The 12,337-nt window shown below is 36.4% G+C and overlaps 1 non-coding gene across 1 annotated transcript; it reads right to left on the reverse strand.

Moving 5' to 3' along the window:
- Positions 1-1,713: 1,713 nt before the first annotated feature.
- Positions 1,714-1,820, reverse strand: LOC128289823 (small nucleolar RNA R71). Its single transcript, XR_008279467.1, has one exon. It is a non-coding gene; the product is annotated as a small nucleolar RNA R71 (small nucleolar RNA).
- Between the last annotated feature and the right edge of the window lie 10,517 nt (positions 1,821-12,337).

Raw genomic sequence — 12,337 nt, forward strand, 5'->3', positions numbered from 1 at the left:
ACAAGTCATGGCAATGGTAAGGTACCTGCGTATCCTTAGTATTCCAAGTGGTTCAACGGGAAAATTTAAAGAGAATATCAAGGTAAGGTAAGGTAAGACAAGTTCATGCTAGAAGAGCAAAGGTAAGTACATAATGTTCATGTATGCTTGATAAGGAAAAAGTAAGTAAAATGTATTAATAAATTTGATTAAGTAAGTATTTAAGTAAGTGAGTAAGTGAAGAAGTTTAAAATATGTCTATGAGAATTAATGAAGTTGCATTAAGTAGTATCATGCCAAGCAGTAAGATAATTCTTATGAATGTTGTTATTTATTTGCATGCAAACTTACTAAGCTTAATGCTTACCCCCTTTATTTTCCTTCTTTTTATAGTTTTGTCAAGCTAACTCGGGGATCGTAAAGTACCTCGGAGGTCCGGGCACACTATCACGAGGATTATTTTGGTATAGCTAGACGTTTCATTTTGAGTATGGCATGTATAGCATCGTAGCCATTTTGTGTGTATGATCTTATGATATGGCTAATGAATGGTATGTAAATGCTTGATAATGATTAGCTGTTGGAATGGCTAATCAAGGACATGTTTGGTGTTATGTACGCCTAAATGGTAGTTATTCCATGGAAATCATGAAAAAGGTGAAATTAGCTTTAAAACAATATCAGACAGCAATAATGACGTGAATATGGAAAATCACTAAAAATAGTAAAAATGGACTTAGATAGTGAATGAGATATAGAATTAAATCTTGGTGAGTCTATTTTCATATGGATGGAATAAAACAGGTATATGAGTTATATTTCATGAGATATTTAAATTTTTGTGAAACAGGGCCAGAGCGATTTCTGGATCCCCTGTTCTGAATTTAGAAATTCACAAAAAATTGTAAAAAGATAATTAGAAGTCATGATTTACATGTAAAGATTCCTTATTGAGTCTAATTTTATGAGAAACAAACAGCATAATAATTAAAACTCTGTACAGGGAGATATTTAATTCGTAATACACAGGGGTCAGAGTAGTCAAATCCTAAAATAAGGGAGACTTTAACTAATAAACTTTACTAGTTGGCCCAACCAAAAATTCTAGAAAATATTTAGTTGATATATATATGAGTTTAGTTTCAGGGAAAATTTACAGAATTGGATTTTGAGTTTCTTAACTCGAGATATGAATTTTTAAGCAACTGTGACGCAATTAGCCAACTTGTCTGGGAGTTCTAAAATAAATTGTTTGAGCTGTTTAATTAATGAATTAAGTCCGTTAACACCTCGTGCTCGACTCTGGCGACGGTCTCAGGTTCAGGGCGTTACATGATTTTAATCCAGGAAATCAGAATCATGCTCCGTGCACTATGTATGATTATGCTAAACGTTCTTTAACAGGAACTGAATCGAGCATAGTTAGACCTACTATTGCCGCAAATAATTTTGAACTGAAATCTAACACAATTCAAATGACACAACAGTTTGTTCAGTTTGATGGTTTGTAGGATGAGGATCCAAATACTCATTTGGAAAATTTCCTAGAATTATGCAATACATTTAAAATTAATGGTGTTTCTGATGATGCCATTTGCCTTCGGTTATTCCCTTTTTATTTGAGAAACAAAGCTAAACAGTGGTTGGATTCGTTACCACGGGGGTCAATCACTACTTGGGAACAAATGACCGAAAAGTTTTTTACTAAAATATTTTTCGTCGGCTAAAACGGCTAAATTATGTAATGATATCTCTTCTTTTGTGCAGATGGATTTAGAGACACTCTATGATGCATGGGAGAGATACAAGGACCTTTTGCGAAGATGCCCTCACCATGGGTTACCACTCTGGCTACAGGTTCAAACCTTTCATAATGGCCTGAATCCTTTGACTCGACAAATGGTTGACGTAGCTGCTGGTGGAACCATCAATAATAGAACACCTGAAGATACTTATGAGTTTATAGAGGAGATGTCACTGAATAACTATCAGTGGCAAGTCATGAAGACAAAGCCAACGAAAACAGCCGGTGTTTATAATGTCGATTCGGTCATCATGCTCTCTAATTAGGTAGAACTCTTGAATAAGAAAATTGATGGTTTTCTTAGTTCTTCACAGGTTCACCCAGTAATGCAGTCTGAAGCAAGTGGAGGTGGATCGAACAATTCAAACTACCCACCTTATGGCCACAACATGGAGAACGAGCAGTTAAATTACACGGGTAATAATCCTTGATCCCAAAACAATCCTTATAGCAATACTTACAATGCAGGTTGGAGGAATCACCCAAATTTTTCACAGGGAGGCCAAGGAAATCAGAAACCACCACCCCCTCTAGGATTTCAGCAACCACCATACCAGCAGGAGAAAAAGTCGAACCTTGAGAAGATGCTAACCAAATTCATCTTGGTGTCAGAGACTCATTTTCAGAATACCGAGACAGCACTCAAAAAACAATAAGCATCATTCCAGGGGCTCGAAACTCAGATTGGACAGCTCGTCAAGTTGATTTTCGAACGACCACAAGGTAGCCTACTAAGCAACACTGAATCTAGCCTAAGGGAGCAACTCAACACAATTGCCATTCAAGATGAGGAAGGGTTAGTGGCAAAACCAAGGCCAGAACCGGTGGTAAGCGAAGTTAAGAATGAGGTAGGTCAAAATGAACAAAAATCGTTAAGTCCAAAATATAAACCTCGTGTGCCATACCCCAACGCAACAAGGAAAGACCGCTCAAATGAACAATTTGGTAAATTTCTTAAACTTTTAAAGAAACTACATATTAACTTACCATTTATTGAAGCACTTTCGCAGATTCCAAACGCAGTCAAATTTTTAAAGGAGCTTCTAGCAAATAAACGGAAGTTAGATGAAAGGTCGCATGTAGAGCTGAACGCGGTTTGCTCAGCCATTCTTCAGAATAAGCTACCCAACAAACTAAAAGATCTAGGGAGTTTTACGATTCCTTGTTTAATTGGTAGTTTAGATGTTAATAATGAATTGGTAGATCTAGGGGCTAGTATCAATGTTATGCCTTACAAATTGTTTAAGCAACTAGGTCTAGGGAAACCCAAACAAACTAGGATGAGCATTCAATTAGCAGATAAAACTTTTAGATTTCCTAGGGGTATTATTGAAGACGTACTTGTTAAAATTGACAAATTTATATTCCCAGTTGATTTTGTTGTTTTAGACATAGAAGAGGATAGCAATTCCTTTAATTTTGGGAAGGCCCTTTTTAGCAACTGCTAGAACAATTATTGACGTTGGCACAGGTGAACTCACACTTCGTGTAGGAGATGAAACAATCACCCTTCAAGCTCGCAACCCGAACAACACATCAAAAATTAAAGGTGATTGTACAAATTGTTCTACTAAGACTAATCATACAGTGCAACCTATTTTATAGGAAAAAAGTTCGAAGGACACACATGAGCCATGTTCAATCCACAACAAAAGATCTATCTATGAAGAACGAAGGCTACAAATCGAGGAGTTAGATGAATGGCTGACATTTAAACTGAGAAAAAATGATAAACCGAAACCACGCCATGACATGCTCGAAACCTCACCAAATCAACTTAAAGTTGGAGACAAGGTACTACTAGATGCAACAGATCCTCGAATTGCCACTTCTGAATCAAATAAAGAAATTCCTCTTACGGTACTTAGCATTTTTCCATAGGTACAGTCTAGGTAAGTCATCCTAAATTTGGCACGTTCAAGGTAAACAGTACTCGACTTAAACTTTATATTGATAAGATTGATAGCAGGGATGAGGAATATAAACTCCTCGAACCACCATGATTACACACTAGAGAGGTAAGTTGAGTTTAGACTATAAATAAGCGCTTCTTGGGAGGAAACCCGAGCACTAACAATATTACTTTCTTTAAATCTTAGTTTTTAAAATCTAACATACTAACCAAATCATTGAACACAGGCGTTCCAAAACCACACGGCTAGGCACACGGGCGTGCCTTATGCCATGCTTACACCACGGGTAATGACACGGCCGTGCGATACGGCTATGTGCAAACAGAGCAAAAGTTTTTTTTTTCTTTTTTCCAACACAGGGCTGCGATAAGTTGCCACGACCGTGTGACATGATCGTAGGCGAAACTGTCAAAACAACACAGGCGTGCGACAAGCCCGTGCCCCCCACCCGTGGTCGACACTGTCAAAAAACACGAGCGTGCGCATGGGTACACGAGCGTGGGAGAAGTGAACCACATCGTACACAGTCGTGCAACACAATCATGTAGCCACATGGCCCAGACACACGAGCGTGTCCTCAGGCCGTGTGATGATCTCTTAATTCTCGACAAACACGAGCTGGACACATACCACACGGGAGTGGGACACGGCCGTGCCACTTTTAAGATTAGATTATCTGTTTTATTTTATTTATTTTACCTTTGTTTTTACTCTGATTTATTTGAAGTCTCATTTGTTTTTTTAAACACGGCTTATCTTTATGATTATTATCAGATTATTCCCTCAATTCTCCTTTTATCCTTTAGAATTATGCTTGCCCTCCAGCTTTATTTCCAAAACTCGTTCTCTCTAATCCATGAATTCCATCCATTTTAAACCCAGGAAGTTTCACTTCTCTCCCTATCTTATGAACTTATATTTTTCAATATATCTATCTTTGTACATCGAGGGCAATGTACATGTTAAATGTGGGGGGGTTACTTACATCTATATCAGAAAAATCCCTGAATTTTGTTTTATTCTCATGCGATCTTCTCATATCATTATTAGAATGAATTCTGATTAGTTTATAATGTTTACTGATATATCTTGAATTAAAACATAGGCATTTATGCATTGATTGTTTAAACTTTAAGACATTAGGGAATCAAGCATGATAAGTTGATTTTTGAAGAATTGCAAACTTTTAGGTTGTTTCCCCAAGTTTAGGTATTATTTTGAGTTGGAATTCACACGTTTAAACATCAAAAAGCCATAATTTTTGTGAGATCTTGAGCCTTTAGAGCATCTATTATTTCTTTCATGCTCACTTTCATTATGAGTGCGTCAGTATTGAATTGTTATTCTAAAACTTGCTTGATTATGCATGTCAAGACCACACCATTTGATTTGATACGTCAAAATGATAAAGGCACTTAGTTTTAACCCATTCACTCCATAAAAGCCTACCTTCACAATTAACCCTTACTGAACCCCCTTGAGCCTAACAACTCATTCATTAATTTACCCTCAAGATTAACCCATAACTCATTATTGTTAAAATCCCCTAAATTAATTTGATCCCTATTTTTATCGAGATTTTAGTTGGAATAGTTGCTTAGCTATGTTTTATTCTATTTTGTAATTTGGATTTTTCTTAAAAAAAATACATGTATACATATTAGTAGTAGTGATCTTCTGAGCTAAAGAAGTTTAATTCCATATTCTGAGAAAAAGCTCTGTTGTATGCAATTGATGTTTAATTACTTTTTCTAGTTAGGCAGTTTTTCAATTCAATCTTGATTCTATCCTTTTCTTTCAGCTTGTGACCACACCCCCTAACCAAGGCCACGTTACAACCCTCTGAAGACCTTTTGATTAATGTTTCATCTCAATTTATAATGTTGGAGATTTGATTTTCATGCAAGCCTATGGTAATGACTTTTCATTATTGACTATTGAATGCTTCATTTATTGTCCTTAAACACCTCGAGTGATTTGAGTGAATCTTTAGTGAGGATGTGAAACTCTGTGATATTTTGAATCAAAGGTAATTACTTAGATGAGTGGAGACACCTATGTTTTCATGATAAAATGCTCAACTTGGAATGTTTAAAACTTTGATGTTCTTTCAGTTGAATTTTCAATATATGATTACCTATGGATTATTTTGAGATATTATCGATAGAAATTATTAGTTGAAAAGAATTTATTTTGATTATGAGTTGAGGATTTTGCTTGAGGACAAGCAAATGCTTAAGTGTGGGGGTATTTGATAAACCGTAATTTATACATATTTCTATCCCATGCTTAGCACATTTTATGGATGATTTTTCCTTAAATTTGGTGAATTCGATGCTCCTAATGCCTTAATTTCACGTTTTATACTTAAGTGAGCATAGGAGAGTGAAAGGAATGAGAAACGAGCCAAAAACAGAGAAAATGGGCCAACATATGAAATCAACACGGCCTGGACTTCCTCACACGAGCAGACCACACGGCCATGTCAATTTGGTAGAATCAAAGCACGACTCACACGGGTAGACCACACGCCTATGCCTATTTAACAGGCTTGACCACGGCCAGAAGTAATCGCATACGGGCGTGTCCCTGTCGAGCCCAAGCAAAGTCCTATTTGGAAAAGGCCACTTTTGAGGGCTCTTAGGCATTCCAAAGCCTATAAATACACCCTAAAAGAGGAGGAAAAGGGAGGACGCAGGGGAGGAAGCAAGGAATTGCTCAAGGAAAGCCAATTGATCCATCTCAGAAGCCGGATTAACCAATAAGACTGAAGATCTCCCTTCAAATTCCCTCAGGAATTTTGGGTTTTCTTATGTTTTGTTATTTTTATTCTTTTGAGATGTTTTCTTTCATTAGTATGAACTAAAACCATAAATACCTAAGGGGAATGAAACCTAAGACGGATCTTGTTATTATTATCTGAATTGTATGATAAATATTTGACTTGTTCTTAATTATGTGTTCTTAATTCTTGTTTTGATATTCCAGGATGTTGATCCAAGTTAAGCTCTTATTCTGAGGAGGAATAGACCCTGACTAAGATTAAATTTGTCATAATTAAGCGGAGTTGGTTGTGCGCCTAGAGATAGGGTACAAGATTTTTTCGGATTAGGGTGAAACCTAATAAGGGGATCCATAGATTGAGTTAATGCAACCCTAGGGTGTTAATTAGAAAGAGATTTCAATTATTCAATCTAGGGTTAGACGTTGTTAGTCTCGAGAGAGATAATAATATAACTTAGAGATCTCTACGGAACAAGTTGAATGAATAAATCATCCGATTCAGAGTCAAATAACAAGTGAAGTCTAGGTGGATTTTTCCTTAGGTGTTGTCTTAATCAATCGAATTTTCCAAAAATTATTTTCCCCAAATTTATTTTCTGTGATTTCTTAGTTTAATTAATTAGTTAGATAAACAAAACCCTTTTATTTTTAGGCTAGATAATAAAAAGAAAGTTAATACTAGTACTTTTAGTTCCTTTGGGTTCGATAATTCGGTCTTGCTAAAGCTATATTGCTGTTCGATAGGTACACTTGCCTTCATCGTGATAATAGTTAGTTTCAAGAACGATTCATTATAAATATTTAAAACCTGTCATGAATATCACATATCAAAGGAAGTGGTGTTTTGGTTTGAAATGTTAAATGATGTTTGAGTATTTTTATTGCATATATTATAGTTGAGATAAATATTGATATTGTTATTAAATTGTGCTGTCAATGAGGGCACATTGTTTAGGCACTTAGGATGGATTGAGCTTGTTTAATCATGTTTCGAGTAGGCATAATTGATGGTAATTAGAATGCTTGTTGTCCAAGTAAATTGAATATGGTAAGCTTGATTTTGAATGTACATTTTGGTGTATACAGCCTGTGACACGGGCTATCACACAGCCGTGTGACATATATGGCCACCCTAAATGGCCATGTGTCTTTATTGTGTTAGGTGCAGGTTTCACACAGCTTAAGGCATGGTTTGTTACACGGCCGTGTGCCTCAAAATAGCTCCAAGCACGGCCTGGTGAACGGCTTACAACATGGCCATTTAACCCAACATCAAATGCACACACGGGCTATCACATAGCCAGTGACACGACCGTGTTTCTATAATTCGAATATACACACGGTTTGGCACACTGCCTGTGACACAGTCATATGGCCCTATTTCGAATACTCACATAGGCGGACACACGGGTTGGGACATGGTTGTGTGTCCAGACTTCGAATATCCACATGGTCTGGGCTTTGTCACGCGATTGTGTGACCCCTATTTTCAAATTTTTCAAGTTTTTCCATACTTCTTTGTTTTGTTTCAAATATATCCTGGAATGTTCCTAAACTATTTTTGGAGCCCGGTAGGCTCGATTTTATGCCCATAAATTTATTTCTATTTTGAATTATAATAATTATTGAATTATATTATTATTTTTGCATAACTATTTGTGATTGAATGTAAATGTCTTGAATTGAATTGTAATGCTCAGTAACCCTATTTCGACGACGAAGATGGGTTAGGGGTGTTGTAGAGGTGACCCTTTTCTTGGGGTATACTTTAGGTAGTGCAGAATGCAAAAGACAACCTGCATATGAGACTGTTGTGGATCATGTATAAACCGACTTACCAAACTGATTCCATATGTTATGTTAGGTCTAGTATATGTGAGATAAATTAGTCTACCAACTAATCTCTGATATCTTTCTTTATTCACTGACTCTTCTATTCTGCCTGCAACTTTTATTGCTTTTTATAGGATATTTTGTGGGTTTGTATCCCATCATACATGTCTCAGTCAAGAGGTCTAGGATGTATTTTTTTTGAGATATGGAGATTCCTTTCTTTGATCTGGCAACTTCAATTCCCAAGAAATATTGTAACTTTCCTAGATCTTTTATTTCAAATTCTTGAGCCAAACATTGTTTTATTCAAGCCATTTCTTCCTTATCATCTCCTATCATCACTATGTTTTTATTCAAGCCATTTCTTCCTTATCATCTCCTATCATCACTATGTTTTTATTCAAGCCATTTCTTCCTCATCATCTCCTATCATCACTATGTCATCAACATATACAATAAGAAGAGTGATCGTACCCTTATGATGTTTCATAAAAAGGGTATTATCAATATTGCTTTGTTGATAACCAAAAGTGATCATAGCTTTGCGAAATCTGTCAAACCATATTTTGGGAGATTATTTTAATCCATACAAAGCTTTCTTCAGTATGCATACTTTCCCCTTCATTTTTGCATTATCAAATCCATGAGGAATCTCCATATGTACTTCGTCTTCTAAGTGTGACAGCCCTAAAGTGACCCTAGTCGGGAAGCGGATTCGGGACCGCTAAACTGAGTCACCAAATTATTTGAACATGATATTTATTGTCTAAAATATGTGATTATGAATGTGTGAAAGTTTTAGGCTTCGATTTAGTAAATTGCATGCGAATTTAGTCAAAAGGATTTATGTGAGAAAATTTAGAAATGTGCTAGGCAAATGCAAAGTGGCCTAATAATGTATGTTGTAGAAATGGTGGGTTTGCATGTCAAATTGCCCAATATTTGAGCTAATGGCCGGCCATGCTATGAGTGGAAACATGTCACAAACATATTATATAGTGATGTATGTTAGGAACAATAAAATAATGAGTATGGGTAATAAAGAAATGGAAAAAGGAAAAAAAATGTGTGTGGTTGCCCCAACCTCCATTGCCGTGAATAGAAGAAAGAAAAAGAAAAAAAAATGTGTCCATCCTTTTTTCATTCTTCTTGACCGAAAATTCAAAGGAAAGAAGGGAGGAAATGTTGAAGAGATTCGGCCATGCTTGTAGCTAGGTGAAGGTAAGTTTGATATTGTGCCATGAGATTCATGCATGTTTTCTTTTGTTAGCTTGAGTTCTAACTAGCCCATGGTTCAAATCTTTACTATTGCATGGAGATGATATTCGGCTAAGGTGGATTTGTGTTGATGTTAATTGCATGCTAAAGGTGAAGCTTGTAATGATGCATGTGATGGTGGATTGATGACTCTTGAATCTCCTTTTTAGCATCCTTGAGTGAGACATTAAGTTCTTTGTTTAACCATGACTAAAATCGAAATGATATGGTGTTGTGATGCATTCGGCCATGGTAGAAAGTAGAGAGAAAAAAAATATGGTTGTTGTTAGATGAAGTAGAGTCTAACAAATGAGCTCGTATGTGCATTAGTTGCTAGATGGAGAAGAATCGGCTAGCAAGTTGTGTGCTAAGGCCGAATATAATTTTGTATATTATGGGTAATGCATGTGTTGAATTAATGGAAAGGGAGAGGATGCTTTAATAGTGTATATATGTGTATTAGCCAAGTTTTGAACTTGAAACAAATGGTGTTTAGTCAATACAAGTGACCATACTTGTAGAATGTATTAAGTGTTGCAATCGGCCTTAGCATAGATGTGTATGTTCGGCCACATGAATGAGTACATGAGTTGATGTGTATGTTTGGCCATAGGCAGCCTATTGATGGCTTTAGCTTGACTTAGAAAATTCGGCCAAGGGGGAAATATTAGCTAAAATGTTGAGTTTGATTCGGGATTTCATATATATATATTTGTGACTCTAATGCCTAAAGTATATATGGGTTAAGTACCTTGAGCTTCTCTTTTGATGTTCGAATGAATTGTATTAAATTGCTTGATGTGATTAAAAATGCGTATGATCATTGTGTATTTGAGCTAAAAGGTGGCCATATGACCTATCAAATTCCTTGTCATATTCGGCCATAAGCTAGCAAAGTGAGACTTTAATAAGTTTAATTTGTTTGAATTAGCTCAAGGGCTTAGAGGGCCACAGTCGGATAAAGGAAAGGAAAAAGTGATCGAATAGCCGTTGAAGCCTTTCGACAACATCCGAGGTAAGTTTTTGAGTAATAGAACTTAGATTATGATTTGATTAAATCATGCTCTTTGTATGTGGCTATTGAGCCGGAATTGCAAGTGTAATAAGTGTCTTGTGTTTGAGTTTTGCTAATGAAAATGAAATACGAATGTGTCACGATTTATTGTTAAATGTGCATGGTTATTCGAATGATGTCTGGGCTAAGTCCCGAAGGCTTTGTGCTAAGTGACAATATCCGGACTAAGATCCGAAGGCATTTGTGCGAGTTATTGATCCCGGGCTAAGCCCGAAGGCATTGGTGCGAGTTACTAAATCCGGGTTAAGTCCCCAAGGCATTTGTGCGAGCTACTATAACCGGGCTATGTCCCGAAGGCATTTGAACGAGTAGCTATATCTGGTTAAATTCTGAAGGTACGTGATTCAGGAATGAATGATCTTGCTGTAAAAATTTCAGTTAATACGCTTGTGAAATCCCAACAATGAGGTATGTTTCGTATGTGCTCTGAATTAGTTGAGCCCTTACGAATAAGTATTCGCACAGTTGATAAATGAGCTACCGGCCTTTGGCTAAGTTGATCTTTGTGTATGAATATAAGGGTTGGTAATGTGAAGTAAGTATGATATTGAGAATTTGTGCATATGAAATTATCTGTTTAGCTACATGAATGCTATACTTTGGTTGTGTTTAAATTCATGGCTCAAACTTACTAAGCATTAAATGCTTACTCCGTTTTCTTTGATTTTCTGTTTTATAGATTTTGGTTCTTCAGCTATCGGACTCGGGATTTTGAAGTCGAAGTCGCCCACGCTATCAAAGCTCCTTTCGGTATATTTTTGGTTGGACTTTGAAATGGCATGTATAGGACTACCCTTTTGTTGTAGGTCATGTACCTTTCAGTTTTGTGTAAATTTGGATAGCCATGCGAAAATGGCTTAAGTATACTTTGGGCATGGTATTATAATCATTGTATGTTGTTCATTAAGAGGTATGGAAATGTTTGGAAACGATTAGCCATTGGGATGGTTAATCATGATCATATTTTGTGCTATTTATGTTAAAGGGTAGTTGAATCATGGAAACTATGAAATAGGTAAAGCCTACCTTAAAGACAGATCTTGACAATTGCGATGGCGTGAATGTGAAAAATCACTATAAATAGTATGAATGGAATTAAATAGTGAATAAATTATGTAAACGAACCTTGACGAGTCTATTTTCATAGAAAATAACAAAGTGATCATATGAATAGTATGTTAAGAGATATTTAAGTTTTAGTGAGGCAGGGCGTAATGACTTCAGAGTCCCTGTTCGACTTTGGAAATTCATTATAAATTGACCGGAGATAATTAGAAGTCATGCCATATATGTACAGATTCCTTCTTGAGTCTAGTTTTGAAGAAACACACGGCATCGATGTTGAAGCCACATGCAGGAGATATCCAAGTCGTAATCAAATGTCGATGTAGTCAATCCTCGTAACATGAGGGACTTTAACTAATAAACTGTACTAATTGGCGGACCAAAAATTCTAGAAAAGTTTGTAGATGCATATATGAGTCTAGTTTCAGGGAAAAATCACGAAACTGATTTTCGAGTTGTGGAACTCAAGATATGATTTTTAAGGTGACAAGTGACACGCTTAGCCTACCGTCTGAAATTTTAAAATGAACTGCAAGTAAGTGGATTAAGCCCGTTAACCCCTCGTGTCCGACTCCGGCGACGGTCTCGGATATGGGGTGTTACAACTAAATTGGTATCAGAGCTACG

The sequence above is a fragment of the Gossypium arboreum genome, chromosome 2, assembly GCF_025698485.1.
Source record: "Gossypium arboreum isolate Shixiya-1 chromosome 2, ASM2569848v2, whole genome shotgun sequence".
Classification (NCBI taxonomy): Eukaryota; Viridiplantae; Streptophyta; class Magnoliopsida; order Malvales; family Malvaceae; genus Gossypium; species Gossypium arboreum.